The following is a 20019-nucleotide window of genomic DNA, read 5'->3' on the forward strand; positions in this document are numbered from 1 at the left end:
TTCATTTTGCATCCTTTTCTTGTCCTAGATAGGCATGTACCCCTGCATGCAGAATCTGCTTGGTTCAAATGTAACACCAGCACACCTTGAGCCAGTACCCTCCTCAACTCACACCCTATTGCTGACTCTGGAACAGTCTGTAATCTGGCACTCATTAATCTTCTCTCACAGCATCTGGAAGATCTACTTATGTCTGAATTTCAACTCTAAGTGAATCAAACATTTTTCTATGTCCCAAGGGGATGCCATAGTATTTAACACTACACCACTCCCCTTGCCAAATTGTGCACAGGAAAATCAAATACAAACATACAAACAAACAAAGGGAAAGCTTGAGATTCAGAGAGCACTGGCAAGGAGAATATAAAGGTCCCGGAAGAGATGTGTGCCAGAGAGAAAAACTTGCACAGTTTGGGAGCAGGTGTGGTAGACCCAGGGGTGCCTTTTTCAAGATGAAATTGATACAATAATCAATACAGTTGACTATCATGAGAAGGGCTTTGAACAACTGGGAGAGGTTTGAGAATGTATTAATGAGAAATAAGAAAAAAAAATAGCCATCAAAGAAGGGTTCAATGATCAGACAAGGGACAATTTCTGGTAACTTCCCCCCAAATGTGATGTGAAATGGAACACAGATAAAATTAGAGCAATCATGAGATCATGATTATGCAGCTGGACTGTGGGTACCAGGAAGTTCATTATTGTGTATTTTTGAATTTTTTTTATTAGGTACACAGAAAATAAAAATGTGTTCAGGAAAGAACACAATCACAGTATACTACCTGATGTAAAACATTTACTAAACTTAGCAATATCAGCAGTAATTCTTGCTATGACCCTAATTATGATATAACTATGTTGGAGAAAGGGGAAAAAGAAAAATACATGAGTGGCACATATAAAAGAAAGTAATTCTTAATTTTCCATAGTGAGAGGTTTGGCTTTCATCAGATAGCTCCAAACTTTTCAGCTTGTGTAATAATTTGCTTAATGGCTCTTGATCTATTTGATACCCTTCTCCTGCAAACTGTATTCCCCAAACACCCTTGCTAAGCTAGCTTTGGGCTAGATTTAATAATAGAAGACAGAGGCAGGAAGAAAGAAGCTACTGCATCCACTGTCCACTTTTCTGTGCATCCAGAAATATCTCAGACAGTCCTACTGCTTCTTCATGATCCCTGCTCCCCTCCCCAGGCCAGACTTGTGCCTCCTTTCATAACTCCAACACTCATCTTATAGATCCTAAATCATTAATGATTCCATACTACCATCATCCTTTAAAATAAAAATCCATCAACTAATTTTACTTTAAGAATCTGAAATTTTAATCATTCTTTTATTTCCTCTGGGTTTTTCAAATTTCATTACTTCCTTCACAGTTTCATATGAGAATTGTTAGGGCACTGGTGGTAGGTAGGGCGTGAAAAAGTACATTTGTAGAGTTTTGAAGCTATAAACCCCTGAACAGATACTTTACTTTAATAAACATTTGGGTGGGTGGGGGTAGAAAGGTTGAAAGTCTTCATTAATCATCAATTTAAAATTGGTTTAATTTCCTGTGATCGCAAGTCTTAATGTGATCGAACTTTTTCTGGACTGAGTTGTCAGTACAATTATTACTTGTAAATACATGATTTAAACAATATATTTAAAAAATTTTAATGAACAGCAAAAATATAAGAATTAAACTGTAGTCCAAGTACTCTCTAATGAGATAAATTTGTTTTTCTTTCTCAATTAGCTCAGTTGTTTATGGATGAAAATAACTTATTACCAAAGTGAAATAAGGGTCACCATTGATTCTATCAATTTTTACTTCTATAAATGTAAGCACTGAGAAGCCATATTCATATCATATATGACATGGACATTATTTTGTCTTTTAAAGGCATTTGTTTTTTAAAAATTCTTTATGTTATAATCAAAATTCACATATACTCCTCATCAACAGTTTTTTTTTTAAACCATATATCAGTTGACAATGTAATTGGAGCATACTTTGATTTGTTTTAATGTAAAAAATTGGAAACTGTCAGATTTGAATAAAAAATGAGACATTTGAATCATTCACTTTCTGTATTTCAAGAAATTTAGTCTTTTGTCAAACTCAGAAAATTATTAATTATTAATTAATTATACTTGTTACTCTTCAATTTGAAGGCATTTTGTTGAGCTTTAGAAAGAAATGCTAAAAAAAAATTATGAACCTCATACATTCTTGCATTTGGGTTTTTTTTTTTTGAGAAAATATTTTTATTTAATCAGGAGCTTTAAATATTCTATTAACACCCTATAGCTCTAGATTTTGCCTATTCAGGATATGGGATCTTCTGCCATATAACTTAGGAAGGCTGACTCTTATTTTCTACACGTCAGCCATATAGTACTTGTTATGTACTTCAGGGAATTTTTTTTTAAAAACACATAAAGTAATAGACCACATTTTGCAAAATGTTACTAAAATTATTTAGAATTAAATTATTATATGTCTAATATAATTAATATATCATTCTACTGTAAGTTTTTAAGATAAGCCGATATTTCATTACTCATTTTCTACCTACAAAGAAAGTAATATGTTGCTAAAATTATGTCATTATGAAGAAAGAAGTATCATTTTTTTAAAAAGCATGGAATTCAGTACATATATTTGTTGTTTGGCTTTTAGGAATAAATAAGAATAATTTTTTTCTAATCAGAAAAATCTATGGGATAAAATATTTGCTATATCTAAAATAGCATTTCAAACCACATTTTTTAAAAGATTTATTTAGTTATGCATATAAGAACTGGGGTACAGGTCAGAGGTGGGGGATAGTGAGAGGATTCACCAGAGTGAGGAGCAGAACAGGCGGATCTACTGAAATACACTGCTGAGGGGAGCAGCTGGTCAGTCAGGAAAGGTCTGCTGCGCCATGTGGGTAGCTCCCTGGGCAGGGATAGAACTCATGCTGCAGTGGCTGCTGATAGCTTCATAGATTGCATCTTAACCTCTTGCGCCACCAGGGAGGCCCTTCAAATTACATTTTTGATAATAACTACTATTCAATAACATTGAATTTTAAAGAATTCTCATGAAAATTTCATCCAAGTTTTTCCCACTGTGTCTTGAATTTTGGGGTAGTACTGGGAATTTTTCCAGTTACATTTAAAAAACCCAATATTGCCACCTAGAACAGACTACATTACTCCTCTCAGAATGAAGAGACAAGAAATTGAACATTTATGAACAAGAAAAATAGGATTTCATCCAGTACTTCTCTGAGCTTGTCAAGGTGCTGACAGGGAATGAGCTGGGGTACCAGAGACAGGAGATGTGCTCATGGAGGTGCTGGTCAACCCATTGGGAGGCAAGAGCCATTGGGGTTTGATGTGCTTAGAGTATTCCAGGAGCTGCTGGAGCTGAGGAAGCAGACACTGATAGTCTATTGTGGACCCTGACTGTGGGCTGGTGCATGAAACTGCTCCAGGCTTTCCTCCTGTTTTCAGATGACATCATGGATTTATCCCTCACCTGACCAGAGTGGCCCTATTGGTCTCAAAAGCTGGGCATAGGATTGGTCACCATCAACTATGCTACTGTGCTGCTGGAAGCATGTATCTACCACCTGCGGAAGCTCTGCTGCCCAAAGCAGCCCTGTCACCTGAACTTGGCACTCTTCCCGCAGAGTTCCTATCAGACTGAGATTGGCAGACCTGGACCTCATCACAGCTCCCCAGGGCAATATATATATGATAGGAACTCCCATGAGGTAATGCTGACTTAAATGATGGCTAATACAGCCTCCTCCCTCAGTTGGCACTAGTACATGTTTCCATGTACTAGGAAAGACTGTGGGTGGTTGCAAAGAAATGCATTTGTTTTATCAATTGTAAGAAGAGCTATTATGAATGCAGACTTAATTTTGGCAACTCAAATTTTAGGAAAGAGTATATATAGAAGTTTTGAAGGCCTAAAATTGAATAGATTAATCTATGCCTCCACAGTCCATGCAAAATCTTTGTGTGTCCCAATTCGAGGGCCACTGGCCTCACCCACTTTTCCCTTGAGTTATTAGGTTCAACTAATGGTTCTCTGTATAGTTGTTGTTGTCTGTATAGGATATGACTTATAGAGTTGCTTTCACTTATAACCTGCCCAAGGTGTCCTCTATTTCTGAGGATCCCTTAAAAGTTTGACTCCAGAAATGACAGTGAATGGCTATGACTTTCAGATTTAGTCTGTTCACAGTCTTCAGAGACCTGTTCCAGTCATCTCTGGTGTGATACAGGAAAGGGTGGGGTATCTTAAACTCCTTTGGTCATAGTCACCCCCTGATTAGCGCATGAACTAAAAAATCACCCATTGTGAAGTGCCAGATTAACACTTCCTGTGCAACACAATTAACCAGTACTCCAAGGGGGTCGGTCTGACCTCTCACTGGCATGTTGTTCACTATTCTGTGGACTTCATTTATACCCACAGGAAACATTATTTTTTTAAATGGTAGCATGAATAGTTTAATTATAACCTTAACCATGATTTTCAGACAATCAGAATTTTGTTAATGAATATGAAACTTTTTTTTTTTAAGTTTTCAACTGCAAAAAGGGACATTTGACATTGTTTCCATTCCTTCATTTAGGAAATACTTGTTAAATGTTTGTGTGCTTGGAACTCAGATGTTTGTGTGCTGGTTAAGTAATATGGAAGCAACGGTGAAAAAAGAATCATGAGCTATAGAGATGGAGAGTACATTAGAGGTTGCCAGGGATGAGAGTGAGGGGGTGCATGCCACTATGAATGGCTAGCACATGGAGCAACTTGGTACTGACATAAGAGTTCTGAGTTCAAAGGTAGCATAAAACAGGCTGGCCAGATAGTAAATATGTAAATTATGCTTGGAGAAACAGTATTAGCAATAGAATCTACTTGTCTTTGAATGGTTCACTCTGAAAAATCTTAAGAATTTTTACAGCTATCTACTGTAGATCTGAATCTGCCTTTCTAAGTTAGAGCTGAGGGCCCTGGTCACAAAGCAAAAGAGTCTGAGGAATTAAAGGGAGGAAGAAAAGACAGGAGACCAGAGAGAGGGTAACTCCTGCATGCCCAATCAAAGAAGGCTCTAAATGGACTAACACAGCAGGAAAATCAATGATTTATATTAGGACTGACAAATTATGGCCCATGAAGCAAATGTGACCCACCAATTCTATAGTTTTATTGGAACATACCATAGCCATTCAATTAGTTATTGCCAATGACTATTAGCACCGTAATAGCAGGGTGAAGCAGTTGTAACTGATATGACTGGTACACAAAACCTAAAATATTTACTGTCTAGTCCCTTTTTTTTTTTCAGTAGCTGATTCATTTTTATTACTGAGTAATATTCCATTGTATGAAGATAACAGTTTATCCATTTTCTTATTTTTTTAATTGTAAATTTTTTATTTACATTTTATTTTTATATTCCCCATACAATTACAACCCCTTTATTTTGACCCCAATCCCTCCTTTCCCCACCCCCCACTCCCCATAGAGTGTCTCTGGTTCATAGTTGTTTATTGATTTTGATTTTTTTTTTCTTATAGTTATTCTTTTTCCTGGTCCCTTATTTAAGTTTTCTAGATTCCTGCTATGAGTGAGACCATCTGGTATTTTTATTTTTCTTTCTGGCTTATTTCGCTGAGCATGATCCCTTCCAGCTCCATCCATGTTGCTGTAAATTGCATGTGTTTATCTTTTTTGTCTAGTCCCTTTTTAAAAAAGTTTGTTGACCCCTGTTTTGTATAAATCTTATATTCTGTGGCTTTCTTCCTGTCATTGTATTTATGTACCCTGTTCAATGCCACCAACATAAAATGGAGTCATATTGAGCTTATCCAGCCAACAGTTCTCTACAGCTGCTAACCAAGTTTTATACAAGTTCTTTGTCAAAATGATAATCTTACCCAAAGAAATATACAGGTTTAGTGCAAGCACTATCAAAATTCCTTTGACATTCCTCAAAGAAATAGAGTAAACATTACCGAAATTTATTTGGAGCCACAAAAGATCCCAAATAACCAAAGCAATTCTTAGAAAAAAATGAATGGAGGTATGATACTTCCCAACTTAAAATTATAGTACAAAGCTAAAGTTATCAAAGAAGGATGGTATTAGAATAACATATATATACATATTTAAAAATAAATAAAAACACTACTGTATGCTCATAAAATATATTTTTTTAGACTTTTGGAATAGTAGTCACCAATATGATTAATATGGTGAGACTCTAAGGCATGATCACATTCTAATTTTTACAGTTCTGCATTCTTTGGTTTTGTACAAAGTAGGTTATTTGGTAATCTGAGGGGGGGAAAGACTTGAATAAGCAAACAAATAAGAACATCAAATATTGTTAGTCCATTCCAGGGGGACAAAGAGAATACTTCCAATTAATTTATGTGTGGGCAAGGAAGCAGGAAATATGAAAGTTAATGCTAAATTTCGATAGTGTTTTTGTTAAGAGGAAAGGGTTCAGAAGCAGTAATGTGTTAAAAGGTGTTGAAGGGAGACTGTTATTGTAGCTAGGGGAGGGCAAAGATCACTTGGTGACTTTGGGTAAAAAAAATAATTTTAAGACATAACCCGTGAGATTTCAAAATATTTTCAAGTATTTCATAATTGTACGATACTGAACGTGAGCATATGAACATGAATACTTGATTATTATTTTCTGATATAAAAAAGATGGTAGCTCATTCACTTTTGTGTTTGTTTTATTTTTTTTAAAGATTTATTTATTTGTGCATACAGGCCAGAGGTGCAGGGGGTAGGAGGATTCACCGAAGAGAGTGGGGAGCAGAACAGGCAGATCTACTGAAACACACTGCTGAGGGGAGCAGCGGGCGAGACAGGAGAGGTCTGCTGTGCCATGTGGGTTTCTCCCTGGCCGGCTGGGGATGGAACTCGTGCTGCAGTGGCTGGTGATATCTTGATTGTGCTGTCTTTAACCCCTGCACCACCAGGGAGGCCCCTGTGTTAGTTTTATTTTAATGAACTGATTTGACTTTTAAGACAACATATGTAATATTTAATATAGGTAATGATTTATTATCCTCTTAACCAAATTATTCTTCTCAATACCTTTCTGAACAGAGTATCTGATACCCTGACCAGGTTATGGCTAAAATCGATAGAATGATATCTTAAACCACTGACTTTTATGTGTCAAATTCATTTTCATTGCCAATCTTAGCAAGCATTTTTTTCCATAAGTAAAATTTTTCTTCATTTTTATTGACCTATGAAGTTGGCTCTAAGTTAAAAATTACTAAATTAGTGACAAAAGCCAAAATTTCAATTGGTGACATTCGTTGCAGGCATCATCAATGAGAAACTTGCCATCCAACAGCTGTAGATTGCTCATAACAGCTTATAATTTTGCAAATGAGCATGGCAATAAATTAAGAGAATGAAAGTACTGGATTGATCAATATGTAAAAAGAGATAATTCTTTAAGGGGAAAAAAGTGGTTATTTAAATCCAGGTAAATTCATTGATATTAGATAATAATGTTTTTTTAATTTGTTAGATAAGTTGTGCTCTTTAGAAATATATTCAGATAAATATAGACATGTCAGCAATTTAGAATTTCTAATAATTTAAAGAGATGTTGGCTGAAACTTAATATTATATCATATATGGAGAAAATAGTTATATGAGAAAGAAAACCAATTGGCTAAGAAATCAAAGTATCTCTTCCAGTTATATAACCTTAGGCAAAACAATTTTCTGAAATTAAGTTTCCTTATCTGAAGACAACATGACAGATGTATTTTTCTTCATCCTCAAATGCATAGTAAGGCAAGATAACTATACATGTGGAAATGATATACAAATGTCAAGCTTTCTGTTAGTGTTTCCTGACTACATACCTTGTGCTGAGCGATATTCAAAACAGAACCACAGGACAGAGAATTCCGTACTATTATTTTCTTAAAAAATGGAATCACAAAATATTAGAGCTAGAATTCATTTTTAATATCATAGAGTTCTTTTTCTTGATTGTTTGAAAATACTCCCCTGTCTTTTGCTTCATGGTGTACCACTTGTCCTGATTTTCCTCCTCCCATTACTTCTTGGACTTCATTGCCTGCACATACGTTATAAGCTCCCTCTTAAATTTGCCACCAATACATCCAAGCAGGACAAGCAGCATAGTGGGATTCCTGTAGTTCACATTATCCAGGTGGGACTTCTTCCAGAACTACAATGCTTACATGATATTTTCGTCAGTCATGATGAGTGGTTTCATATTGAACTTTCTGACATTGAGAATTCCGTGGCATTCTTCATGTGAATTGCTGTTAAAGTGGAATTCTGAGACCCTATATGTGTATATTTGATTTTTTTTTCATAATTTACTCTCATTCAAATTTCAGCATATAAATTAGGACTTAACGGTACTAACTGTCCCAGTCAAAGTCATTTTGTATCTTGATTGTAAGATGTAAATACTAGCAAATCCTCCTATATTTATTTCATGTGCAATCTATACATATGCATTGCATATGGATTGGGGGTAGGGATGGGTGGATAGTGAAAGAGAGGAAGGCCCTAAATAGATTTCAATAATATTTCTCAAAATCTGGTTCATGAAATATTAATTCACAATATTCTCAGGGCAAAAGCTATATGCAATATTTCTTTCTTGAAAAACAATGGTACCATGTTCCAGACTTCAAACTATATTAAAACATTATGGAATAAAAATAGGCATACCAAAGAAACTGAATTGAAACTAAAGAAATAAAACCGCACTTACATGGACACTTTACAACAAAGGAGGTAAGAGTATACATTGGAGAAAGGAACATCTCTTCAACAAATGACATTTGAAAAACGAGACAGCCATAGAAAAGAATTTAATTAGACCACCACCTCACCTTATGCACAAAAGTTAATATAAGAAATAGATGTGGGGCCTCCCCAGTGGTGCAGGCAGTTGAGTGCAGTGCTGTGAAGCTGTCCACAGCCTCTGCAGCGCCAGTTCGATTCCCGGCAGCACCAGTTCGATTCCCAGCCAGTCAGGGAGATTCACACGTGGCGCGCCAGACCTCTCCTGTCTCACCCACTGCTCCCCTCAGCAGTGTATTTCAGTCCTTCTGCCTGGTCTGCAACCTGCTCTGTCTCTGGTGAATTCTCCTACCCTCCCGCGCCTCTGGCCTGTACCCCAGTGCTTGTATAAATATATAAATCTTAAAAAAAAAAAAAAAAAAAGAAATGGATGTGAGAACTGAAACATATATGTATACAAACACATACATCTATAAACTGAGACAAAACACTTGTAATAGTCATTTCAGAGATGCCTTTGGGGACTTGAGTCTAATGATAAGGGAAACAAAAGTAAAAATAAACAAATGGGTCTACATCAAATTAAAAAGAATAACTATAAGAAAGAAAAAATCAAAATCAACAAACAACTATGAACCAGAGACACTCTATGGGAGGTGGGGGGCGGGGAAAGGAGGGTTTAGGGTCAAAATGAGGGGGTTGTAATTGTATGGGGAATATAAAAATAATATTTAAATTTAAAAAAGCTTCTGTACAGTGAAAGAAAATGTCTTTAAACCAGAAAGACTGACTACATTGGCAGAGGATACTTTTCCTCTGTGTAGGGCTTTCTTTTGTAGAACTGTCCATTCTACAGTGTTTTTCCTTAGAAGACACATCAAAATCACGTAACATGTCTCCAAGATATGACTCCAGGACTATATGTTCTCCAGAAGGTCATTTGTATAAAGTGGAATATGCCAGGGTAGATACTGGATATGCAGACACCTGTTTGGAAATTTTAGAAAACAATGGTATTTTGCTTGCAGTAGAGAAACCTGACCTTCACAAACTTCTGGTGAAGCCTTTTGTTCTGAAAAAATTTATAAACTCAGTGAGGGACATGGCTTGCAGTCGGCAGGCCTAACTCTGGTGTAGTGTTCTGACAAATGAACCAAGGCTCAATGCTCAAAGGTATTTATTACAGTATCAGGAGCTGATTCCTTATAAGCAGTTGTTTAGAGTACTGAGTGATAGAAAACAAACATATATAGTTTGGGGGAGAATGTCCCTTTCCTGTTTCATTGCTGTACATTGGCTAGGATACTTCGTCTTCCAGCTCTGTTAGAGCAATCCTACCGGAAATTATGGGGGGTGAAAAGCCACATGCATTGGAAATAATAGCACTGCAGCTGTGTCAATGTTAAAACAAGACTACAAAGAAGGAGAAATGACTTTGAAGTCAGCACTTGCTTTAGTTATCAAAGTTCTAAATGAGAACATGAGTGTTAGTAAACCATCTGCTGAAAAAGTAGCAATTGCCTCACTGATAAGAGAATGGAAAGATGGTCATCAGAGTTGTCAAACTAAAGGAAGTGGGACAGTTGATCAAAAAACATGAAAAAGAAGCTAAGGCTGAGCTGCAAAAGAAAAAGGACAGAAAGAAAAGGAAAAAATCAGATATTTTTCTAACTTATTTGGGCACAAACTCAGAGTAAAACTGTCCTACTCTTCTACCTAGAGAAAGCTTGCTTTTTTTTAACTTGTATGGTGGATATTACCAATTGAATTTGGGTCCTTCTTATTTCTGTCCAATTGAATATTGTAGTTGATTACCCTTCATGGACATCTTTATCTCACCACCCTATTTTTGGGAGGTAGGGGGAATAAAACTTTGAAATAATGAACAACATAAACTGCCTGCACATTATACATCTGGCAAGGGATTAATATACAAGGTCTACAAAGAACTCCTGTAAATCAACAACAAAAAAACAAGGTAATCACAAAATGGGCTGAAGATCTAAACAGATCCTTTCCCAAAGAAGATATCGAGATGGCCCACAGGCACATGACAATTGTTGATCATCATTTATCCTAAGGAAAATGCAAATTAAACCACAATGAGATATGGCCTTACACCTGTGAAAATGGACCATCTAGAAAAAGAGCAGGAACAGCAAGTATTGGTGAGGATGTAGAGAAAAAGGAAATCTGTTCACTGTTGATGGGACTATAGACTGGTCCAGAGAACAGTATGGAGATTTCTCAAAATAGAAAAATACAAAAGTAACAATTCAAAGGAATATATGCACATATATGAGCTCTGTGATCATTGTAGCACTATTTAAGTAGGCAAGCTATGGAAACAACGTAAGTGCCCAGTGACTGATGAGTGCATAAGGAAGATGTAGTAGACATACACACTACTCAGCTATTTTAAAAAGAATGAAAGATAGAATCTTGCCATTCAAGACAAGATGGATAGAACTGGAAGGGATTGTGCTAACTGAAATGTTAGAGGGCAAAAGGTAAATACTAAATGATTGCATCCTTATGTGGGATACAAAGAAACATAGCAAAGGGACAAAACTAAACCAAAACCCTAGAAATCTGACTATAGAAATGAGGTACTATTGAGGGGAATGGTGGGAAGTATGGAGCAAAAGAGTAAGAGGACCTAATGGGTTGTGATGGAGGGTTATTGTTGTTTGGTAGCAAATACAAAGAGGTAAGAGCCTATACCCTAAAACATATATAATGGTGTAAACCAACAAAATAAAAATAAATTTTAAAAATTAAAAAAATCCTTGATTACAAAAAAGATTTCCTTCTTCATGCCTCCCTAGGTAACTTTCAGAAACACTAGGTTTGATAAAACTATATCCTGCTATGCCTCTTAGTTCCCAAAGACTGGTCAGTTAGTACATGTTAAGAAGTTTCCCACTTAACTGCTTTCTCCTGTTGTAGGAAACTGACATTGGGTATACAAATGGAAGGGCATCATGACCCTGGAATTTCGGCAATCATGTATAATTTTTCCTCTCTCACATTGACCAAAAACATAGATACTTATCTTTGGTCCAGTTTACCAACCAGAGTTTTTTGTTTGGGACCCACTCAGTCCACCCTGACTATCCTGATAATTCTAAATCTCATAGAGAATACATGGGAAGGGGTGACTGGTATTTGTCCTTTCTTCAGAGGAACTCTGAACATGTTATAGAAACTGGGTCTCTCCTAGGATCAGTGTTGTATACCAGTGAACTAGAGGAGTTGCAATATCAATGACGTGAAAATAAAGTTTCTTAATACTGTCACTTATAAAACTGAGTAGCCACTTATGTGACTCTATTATGAATAAGCAGGTATTATCCTGTGGCTTGCTGTCTCTATCCTTACACAAAAGAGAGGCTGGGGTTCTCAGTATCTCCTTAAATCCTACTTAATCTCTATTTTGACATTTGTCTGGTAATTTACCTCCAAGGATTACAAGGAGTGGTAAGTGAAATAATCAATATAAAGTGGTTAGCACAGTTTGTGGAATAGAGTAACTATTCCATAAAGGGAAACTATTATCATGACTGATTATTTTAATCTCCTTAATTACCTTTAAGGACCTTAAGGACAGGGACCAAGTCTTATGTTTCTTTGTATCCTCCTAGCAATTAGCATAGTTTCTGGCTCCATAGTCAGCTTAATGAATATTTATTGAAGAATATTCAATATTTTTGTTTCATTGTATTGCTTATTTCACAATTTTATTTTGCCTATCTGCACCCCTATGTGCCTTGGATCCCATTCCATTAAGAATTAAATATAATTTGAAGCAAATATTTATTATCCTCAGTTCCAAATAGCACAGAAATACAAGATTATTAGTATAAGCAAGTATATACCAATAAATTGATAACCTTGAAGAAATGGATAAATTTGTAGATCAACATAATCTACCAAGACTAATCCAGGAAGAAACAGATGAACAAACCAATCTCAAACATGGAAATTGAAGGAGTAATAAAAAAATCTTCAGGGGAAAAAAAAAAGCCTGGGACTATATGGCTTTATAAATTATATTATCAGACTTTTAAAGACTGCCTACCTTGCTGAAATTATTTTTAAAAATACAAGAAGGAATCTTCCCTCATATGTTTTATGATGCTAGTATTACCTTAACATGGAAATCAGAGACAACACAAGTAGAGAAAATTGTAGGCCAATATCCTTGATAAACATCTATACAAAAATTTTCAACAAAATACTAGCAAATTCAACAGTATATGACATGCATTATATACCATGATCAAGTGGGATTCATCTCAGGGATGCAATTATGTTTTACTATATGTCAATCAATGCACAATATTAACAAAAGTAGAGATAAAAAATCATGATATCAATAGATGCAGAGGAAGCATTTCAGAAATTCAACACACATTTATGATAGCTCTAAGATGGGAATGACGGAAACTATCTCAATATTATAAAGGCCACATATCACAAACCAACAATCAATATAACAATTGTGAAAAACTGAAAGCTTTCTTCATAAAATCCAGTACACAAAAAGGATACCCATTATTACCACTTTAACTTAGTGTTAGAGGTGTTGGCCAGCACCCTACACACTCACGAAGAAGTCACAGGAGCCAAACCAAGATGGCTGCTGCCTACAGCAAAGAAGTGAGTGCTCTGCAGGAAATGGATCTACCAGAACCTTGATCTTGGACTTTCTAGCCTCCAAGACTGGGAGAAAATAAATAAAATTAAGCCTCCCAGGCTATAGTATTTTGTTACAACAGCCTGAGCTGAGTTTTTCATATCCGACTTCCCAAACCTCTACTCTTCTTGTCTCCAAGAGTGGATAACTATCTTCAATATCTCCTTCTGCTATTTCTGCTATAAAAAGTCACCACAAACTTAGTAACTTGAAACAACACAAATTTTCTTAGAGTGAAAGTCCAAAATTAGTCTAACAGGGCTAAAATCAAGGTGTAGCAGAGTTGGTTCCTGCTGGGGGCTCCAGGGAGGAATCTATTCCTTACCCCTTCCAGCTTCCAAAATTTGCCAGAGTTCCTCAGTGTTACTTGTCACTGCTGGGCTTACAGCTGCCCAACTCAAATTCCTCACCTCTTGGCATCACACTTCCTACCTTTGTAGTCAAACCTCTCTGCCTGCCTTTTATAAGGACACTTGTGATTACCAGCATCACCTAGGATAATCTCCCCATAGCAAGGATCTTTAACTTAATCACACCCATAAAATTCCTTTTGCCATATAAAATAACATTCGCAGGTTCTGGGAATCAGGACCATTATTCAATCTGCCACTAATAAATACCACACAAAAATGTCACCTACTTAATTGGTGTTACACAATTTCTAAATTCTTGTTAGTGTTAGAATTATTCATCCATTTCTCCATGTTTTGTTGAGAAAGTGGCAATGTGACAGAATTTGAAATTAGTGGCATGGACAGTTTATGGAACAAATGATATTTTTCTGGGAATAATCTAATTTCCTCATGTACTATAGCTTAATTTTTCAACAGCAAGGTAGCTAAAGCTCTTTTTCTTTTGGTAAAATGCATTCGGTTATCCTTATTTGCAGGTGAAATGAATTTTTATTAACAAAAGGTGCAACTTATTTTAATAAATTGTATAATTTTATATATCAACATAATATATGAAATATATCTTAAGATATATAGTATGTTGCATATACTATAATAAACCATCTTAGGCATTAAAACATCTTAGGCATTCACTGACTTGAGGTAACAAGTAGTCTGAGAAAGTGGCACAAATTTTAAAATGATGTGGTGATTATCTTCTAGCTGTAACAGCATTGTGTCTCTGAGAGAGTGCGTATATATAACCTTGGGTGTTTTCAAAACTCCACTATGTGCAATGAGAGGTCACATTTATAGCATGGCCCATAGTTTTTTTGAAAAGAATGTGTAAGACATAAAGAAAAATCTTTTTAAAGATTTTTATTTATTTTTGCATAGAAGAACTGGGGTGTAGGTCAGAGGTGCTGGGGGTGTGTTGGTGGTGAGAGGATTCACCAAAGACAAGAGTGGGGAGCAGAGCAGGTGGATTTGCTGAAATACACTGCTGAGGGAGCAGTGTATGATCCACATCAGACAGGAGAGGTTTGCTACACCATATGTCCCTAGTGGTGATAGCACTGAGACTTAACCCCTAGGCCACCAGGAAGGCCCCATAAAGAAAAATTTTAAAGAGAAATTCCTCAAGCTTCTACCATGGTGATCTCTAAGAAGGGAGAAAGGATAGTATCTCTGGTAGTTTCTGGTGGTTACTCTCCTCATATTCTTTGAATTTCTTCTTACAAATGAATATAATCCTATAGCTCATGTTTAAACTAAAAAAAAAAAAAAAAAAAAAGTGACTTCACACACCTGAGACCATCTTATCCTATATGAAGTCAAAAGTATAACAGAACTTAAGTCCCCCAGAATGGAATCATTCAGCAGACTGTTAGGCTGAGCACACCAAGAAAGAAATAAAATGTTTTACTGAACCATTCAAAACAAAAGGTGATACCTAAAACATACCCCACTGTTATAAAGAGTCAAGGCATAAAAATTAGCATGGAAAAGTCCATATTTTACCTACATTTAGCCTCTCAAATACAAAAATGAAAAGATTGAAAAATAGAATTTACCAATGGCACAGTGTAGCAGAGGCTTTGCAAAGCAGAATACTGCTGCCAGCACACCGTGTACTCGCTGTCAGATGTATGTGGATCTGCTAATTCCTAAGCCACCATTTTGTTACTTACAGTTTTAAATCCTAAGCAAGGTCAAAATGACCCATTCAGTTAGGTGCAGGAGCCCAACCCTGCAAGGTGCCTTTCAAATCAAACAATAGCACAAATCTGGATCACTCTGAGAAGGCTATGTATCACAAGGTATGACCCGGAACACCCAGGGGGCTGATGACCCAGGCATAAAATGTACTCCCGACTTATACATCAGAATCAGTGCCTTGTTGATAAGATTGAAACCATGGCTGGGGAACTAGAGCTTGATCTCAATTACAATACCAAGTCATCAAGATGAGAAGTGCCTGGAGGGCAGACTCACAACCCCTAATACTATAGATGACAGAGCACTTTTTCTAGTCTCACCCCTCCCTTTTCTCTTTGTCCTCCTTCCTCTCAACTGATCAATAAAAATGCCAGGATCTTGCACTTCAGCAGCATCCTGCATTATGTAGCCTGCTCCACAACTCCCATTTCTTTATCAGTATGGTGCTGCCCAATGTGTTGTAGAGCAACCCCGATACAAAATGGGGTGCCTGACTGTGGGTCCTCACCCACACACTTAAAAGGACTTATCAGTGCTCTACTGCAGGCACACGCAAAAGGTTAATAAAAGGTTTATTTACAAGGGAAGGGGAAATGAGGAAATGTACAGCACAGGGAGAAAAGTGGAAGACAAAATTTTAATGCGTCCTACCTGATCCACTGATCTGGAATCCCAAATGGCGCTCTGAGAGCTGGCTGCAAGCCAGGAGCCCTGAAGCCAGGAGGCAAGCGATAGCGAGCCCCCCCAAGGCCCACGTGTTTGGTTTTTATATCCAACCTGGCTGCCCAACTCCACCCTCAGGTCCCAGCCACCCTCCCTTTGAAGGTGATGGGATTTGTCTTTCCCAATGTTTTGATGGCTTTAGTCTGGAGTGCGGGTGGGGTCCACAAAGCCTGTATGGGATTAGCTCAGGACATCCTTGCCCCCTAACAAATGCAACAGACGTACACCAGAACATGCCTCTGGACTGTGAAGCCAGTGCTATCAGCAGGGCCAGAATGAGCCACTCTTTCCAGTTTATTAGCGTACGGCAAAATCTAGTTGTGAGTCATATTAACTCACCTTTTAAAATTTTTGTGGTACATTCTGGTTGACAATTTCCGGATCATAAACATTTAACTAATAGGAAAAACACAGGCAAGGGGTCAGAAAACATGGAAGTGGCAATGTGGAGGTGGGAGTGAGTAATACCTAGATTCAGCTAACCTTTCTGAATGCAAGCAAAACCACGCCACCTCCCTTGCTTTTCTTATAAATCAGTTAAAGGGGAAGGAAGGGGGCCAGTAAATCAGTCACACTACTAATTCTGAAATATTCTTTAAATGTCTTATAAAATTAACGTTAACCTCATTTCCCACTTGCTTTGGTTGTAATTGCCTTAAATTCTGTTATCCTTAAGAGTTTGTAACTTATTGAAAAATTTTTTGTAACAACAGAAGACAAAACTTAAAATTTTAAGATATTATTTTTATCCCCCAGTCCTGCTACCAATTATTACAGGCTGTTTTTGGTGCGGTAGGAAGAATACAATTTGGGAGCCTTTTGAAAGAAAGGCCTCTGGTATAATTCTGAGTTTTGTCACTTTACATAGGGGCCTGAAAAAGGTTTTGTTTCCCTCCTGGCTTAAGAATTTAACCTCACAAAAAAATAATAATAAATAAATAAAACACATATAACTTAGGAAGCTTCTTAAACAACCCCAGGAAAACAAAGCCAAGTCCCATGACCCATGTCCAGGGTCCCAGTGGTGGCTCCAGAGTATGGGCATTGCAATCCCCAGCAGCATTCACCATGCTGAATCCCAGCTCAGGCATGATGAAGAGCAGAAGCTGTTACAGATCACAGTACTTACAGCATCCATGAAAGCTTTTTGCTTGTTAGACAAAGTACTCTTATCTTTTGTGTTTAATTATGCACAATTGTGGTTCTCCTCTAAAACACAATAAACAAACACTGGCTTCTTTCTTTTAGAAGAACAAAGCTATACATCTCCAATTTAGAGCTAAGAAAGATTTTAAAAGAAGAAGAAATAATTTTTTAAAGAAATTGGGAGTTCGTCTCTCTGCTCCAAACCACATTAGACAAAGTTTGGTGAATGAAGAACGAATGAGCCCCATAGGCATTGCCAGTCAGCATATTCCCTCTCAAGTCTCTTAACATCTTGCAGAAGGAACAGATGGTACAAGGTGGTCTGAAGAGTTTGAGAAAATGCAGGAAATTGGATCAGGGATCAAGGCTCTGGACACTGCCACACTTTGTGAGTCTGAGTCACGATTTTCGCAACCAGCCATTAAGAGTTGATGAGTCTCCACTTTGTAGGGTCAGAGATACACAAAGCCTGTTATTCCCATCCATTTTAAAATTCCCTCCTTGGTGGGTTCTTCTCATATCTTCCCTTGATTACATCCAAGGCAGTCTTAACACTATGGTTTAAGCTTTGACCTGGGAGGAATTTATCATCTGGAGACTTTGGAAAATTAGGTAATCCCTCATTATCAGTGGTTTCACCTCTAAAATAGCAAAAATAGTGCTATACCATTCATAGAGATACTATGAGATCTAATACTTGGTGGAAAGCCTAGCATAGCATAATGTTTGGTAAATAGTAGCAATTATTTATCATAACTAATATTTCTCCAACCTTAGAATTTTTCTTGTGTTTTTATTCCTACTCACAGAGCTTAACCCCAGTGATCTGTGCTACAAATTTTCCTTCCTCCATCCAAAACACCAGATTGAGATATTTCTCTCATTTCTTTCTGGATTCCCAAGTTCTGCAGAAGGTTATCAGAGGATAAGAACACAAGCCAATACGCTAGGTCAAGAGTGGACAGATTATAGGGTCAAATTCTATGGGCCACCAGTTTTTGTAAATAAGGTTTTACAGAAACACAGCCATGCCCATTAGGTTATGTGGTGTCTACAACTGTTGTCCAGTTACAAATACAGAGTTGAGTAGTTGCCACCATATGGCCTATAAAAGCAAAATGTTTACTATTTGGCACTTTACAGGAAAAACTTGCCAACTCCTGCTCTACTATAAACTACAAAACCACAGCAACTCTTAGTTATTTATTGGTTTTGAAAAGGACAAGGAAAGGAAGCTCTGAAAGTCCCCAGGCATTGGAAATAATATTTAATGATAATTTATAATAATGGGGAATTTTTTGGGTATATATCACATATATATAAAAAAGGATATCTGTAAAATTATTTTACAAATGTAATCTCATGTGATTCCATTAACATCTAGATGAGGCACCTTGGCATTTATATCCCTATTTTGCAATTGATGAAATACAGAAATTAAATTAAATGCTAGGGAATATATATTTTTTTTTAATTTGGCTCTAATCAGGTCTTCCTACAATACCCTTTTATTGAATAACAACAACAAAATAATAGCAATACTATCATACCTTTTTTCTTTCTTTACCATTGAGCTAGTACTTGAAGGTCTTCTCCAATACTAGGCTTTGAAGAGTGCAGCGTTATAAAATTTGCATGCTGGAGACACCATGGTCCTATTATATAGCTAGAGTTTACTTCATTTAAATCTTTGTGGGTCCCATAGTCTGAGACAGCTCTGCCTGTGCTGCAAACAATTACAGAATGAACAGAGGGTCCCGAAGTCCCTGATTCCCTGAGTACCCTCTGTCCCAGTGTTGTGCTGTTGGAAGAGTAGGTATCAGTACATTCCCTCATGGGCTTCTATAAATGTGCTCCAGTTCAATATTGTATTACAGAAGGCTCCTGGAGGGTGGAAAAAAGGCCTCCTGCATCCATCTCTTCTGTGAAAATGGGACAGGAGCCAAAACAAAGTGATGACAAATCACATCCCAATGTCCTCTTTAGTAAATTTGAAAAGTTTGAATGATCCCATTTCACACACTGTCATTCTCCTTAACTAGCTAATGACTCCTACTGGTACCTTATCCTGGAACTTGGCAGGTTGGTGGTATATCTAAAACTAGAAGAGCAAACGGAAGCCGAGGCATTTGACTAGGTCTGCTGTAAATATTCCATCAGGTAGAAAGGAGGCAGGCAGGAGATGATGTCTGGATAAAAAACAATTTAGAGCAAGCCCAGCAGATACAGTCACCGGAGATGTATGAGTTCTGAGGGGTAAGGAGTCAACAAAGTTCAGAGCAGTGCTTCTCAAACTTTATCATGCATCAGAATCCCTGGAGGGCCTGTAATGAACAGATTGCTCAATTCCACCCAGAGTTTCCTCTTCAATGGGCAATGCTGCTGCTGTGGTCCGGTGACTACAATTTGAGAACCATGTAGCAGTCTAGAATCTAAGCTCTACACCAGTGTTTCCATACTTTTAACGTGCCCGTGGATTTCTTTGGGATATTATAGTATGTAGATTCTAG

The 20019-nt window shown here is 37.0% G+C and overlaps 1 pseudogene; it reads left to right on the forward strand.

Moving 5' to 3' along the window:
* The first annotated feature begins 9722 nt into the window (after window positions 1-9722).
* LOC119231398 (proteasome subunit alpha type-4-like) overlaps window positions 9723-20019 on the forward strand; it is a 41493-nt pseudogene continuing 31196 nt past the window's right edge.

This window comes from Talpa occidentalis, unplaced genomic scaffold (genome assembly GCF_014898055.3).
Source record: "Talpa occidentalis isolate TD23 unplaced genomic scaffold, MPIMG_talOcc4v2.1 talOcc4.7, whole genome shotgun sequence".
Taxonomy (NCBI): Eukaryota; Metazoa; Chordata; class Mammalia; order Eulipotyphla; family Talpidae; genus Talpa; species Talpa occidentalis.